General features: G+C 72.7%; 1 protein-coding gene across 2 annotated transcripts in view; it reads right to left on the minus strand.

The window, feature by feature from the left end:
• PRPF40B (pre-mRNA processing factor 40 homolog B) overlaps positions 1-2,317 on the minus strand; it is a 31,178-nt gene that overhangs the window by 5,042 nt on the left and 23,819 nt on the right. The window contains exon 27 of one of the 2 annotated variants that reach the window (XR_002104935.1): positions 1,630-1,642. The exons of the other annotated variant lie outside the window; for it this stretch is intronic. The gene's annotated coding sequence lies outside the window, so the exon portion shown is untranslated. Of the gene's footprint in view, positions 1-1,629; positions 1,643-2,317 lie in introns of those variants that run through there. 2 annotated transcript variants of the gene reach the window in all.

Raw genomic sequence — 2,317 nt, forward strand, 5'->3', positions numbered from 1 at the left:
CCTGCGGGTCCCGGCGCTGGGCGAGGGCCCGGGGGGGACGGCGTTTTGGCAGCGAGACCCTGGGTCTTCCCAGCGCCCGGGAGCGGAAGCTGACGTCGGAGGAAATGACAGAGCAGCCTCTGCCCCGACCCCGCTGACTCCTGGCCAGGCGGGAGCAGGAGCAGCAGGGAGGTGCCCGGGCCCGGTGTCTCCCACCCTGTCCCGGGGGAGCCCCGGGCGGTAGCAGCCCTGGCCAGGGTGCGGGGTAGGGACGTGGCGCCGGCGGCTGGGAAGCGCAGTGTCCCCAGCGCCGTCGGGGGAGCACGGCCTAATGCCTGGAGCAGGGACGTCGGGGTCATGCTCCTGGCACCAGTGCCGCGGGGGTCGGTGCCTCGGGTTCCCCGCACCTGAGCGCCGCAGCCCGTGGGCAGGAAGCCCCCGCCTATTTATAAGGTGCTTTGCATCTGCTCAGCTTGGCTTGGCCCCGCAGCGTCTGCGGCCTGTGCGGGGTGGGCGTCCCCCCAGGCCTGAGCTCCGAGCCCGGCTCGCACGGGGCAGACGGACGGGACCTGGGGGGCTCTGCTCGCGCACGGCGGCCTCGAGCCCCCGCCCCAGCGCCTGGCCCTGTCCGGGCCCTCGTGCCGGCTCCGCTCTGCACCGTCTCCCTGCGGCATCTGGCGCTGGCAGGTCCCTGGCGGCGGGCAGGCGCTCGGCGCTGCAGGATGGGCTGCTCGGGGGGCTCCGGCCTCGGCCGAGCTGCCGTGGGGAAGGCCCCTGTGGTACGTGGGCTGCGGCTGCTGGCGCCAGGCCAGGCAGGAATCCCCCGTGGACTGACCGCGGCGCTCTGGGGTTTCCCTCGGCCCCCGCGTACCGAAAAGCCCCCCCGGGCATTCGAGCCTCGGGCGAGAGGCGTCTCCTTGTGTTCTTCGGCTTCCCTTATCAACCTGCTGCAGACCCAGCCTCTGCTTGTTATCGGTGTCCCCTTTCCCCAGGGGCTCCTGCGCTTTCGCTTCCCACCCGGGCCAACTCGGGTCCTGCCCGCACGACCATCTCTGCCGCGGGGCTGCGGCTTTCCGAGCGCTGGGACTCGGACCTGCTGCCTCCCCGCGCGCCCCTCCGGCCCCCGCACCTGCTGGATGGGGCACGTGGCACCTCCAGCCTGGGGGCAGCAGGGCGAGCCCTTGACCTTGCAGGGGCAGCTGTGGGCCCGCAGTCCTGCCTGGGGGCAGTCAGCCGCCCTGCAGGGAGCCCCCAGCCCTGAGGCCCAGAGCGAGAAGCTCGGCGTGCTGGGCGTCTCGGCTGGGGGGCCACGAGCCGGCACCCCGCACCGTCCTTCAGGGCAGCTGCCAAACCAGCCTAGGACCCTTCCACGAAAGGGAGACGTGCCCGTGGCACTGCTTGGGCGGCATGGGGCTGCCCTCCCCAGGCCTTCCCCCGGGACCTGGTGCGGGGGGCTGGGCCCCGCCACGTCCTCAGTGCCCACAGGGGAGGGAGACCCCATCCTGCGGACGTGCCTGCGGGAGGTTTCAGAGGAGCTTTGCTGGGGCCTTTCGGGCCACGTTGACCCCTTGCTAGCCCAGACCCCCAGGGCCATGCCGTGGAGCGACTGCTTGCGTGGGCCTGGTGCCACGGCCGCAGCCCTGATCCTGCAGGGACCCAGCACCTGCCTTGCAAGCCAGCCAGTGCAAAGTCGGGCCCGCCCGGCGTCTCCGCCCAGGCCGCTCTCCTGCCTTCAAAGGGCTGCTAACAATAACCGGTCCTTAAAGAAAAGGCCTCCGGGATGCGGGTGGGGGCCGAGGAAGTGCGCTCGCACCGGGCTGCCGGGCCACAAAGGCAGGAAGCGCCCGGCTGCAGGACGCTTGGCCACGGCTCCGGCCCGGGGCGGCCGGGCTCTTGCTGCGGGGGATTTGCGGGGTGCCCGAGGGCTGTGCCCTGGGCTCCTCTAGGGTGTCAGCGGCCCCGAGGCACCTCGGAGGGCAGGACGGAGGTCCCGGCCCCGTCCCAGCGGAGGTCTGGCAGGCAGCGCTGCCTCGCCCTGGCCTCTTGCGCGGCAGGTTCGCCCAGCGCCCAACGCTGTAATTTGTGGTCGGGCTCGTTACAAAAATAAAATCCTGGCCCTGGCGCTAGGGCTGGTCGGGCAGGGCCCCGGGTCAGGAGGCCTCCCAGGGCCACAGCTTCTGCCTCTGCCCGGGGCTCGCAGCAGCGCCCGGCCCCGGCGTGATGGGGACGTGCCCGATCGAAGGGGCTGCGGTCCCGCGCCGGGACTCCCAGGTTCCCTCCCCGGCTCTGGAAGAGACCCGGGACACGGGCCGCCCCCCGAGCTGCACCCGCCTGAGCT

The sequence above is a fragment of the Crocodylus porosus genome, unplaced genomic scaffold, assembly GCF_001723895.1.
Source record: "Crocodylus porosus isolate Cpor-Errol unplaced genomic scaffold, CroPor_comp1, whole genome shotgun sequence".
Classification (NCBI taxonomy): Eukaryota; Metazoa; Chordata; order Crocodylia; family Crocodylidae; genus Crocodylus; species Crocodylus porosus.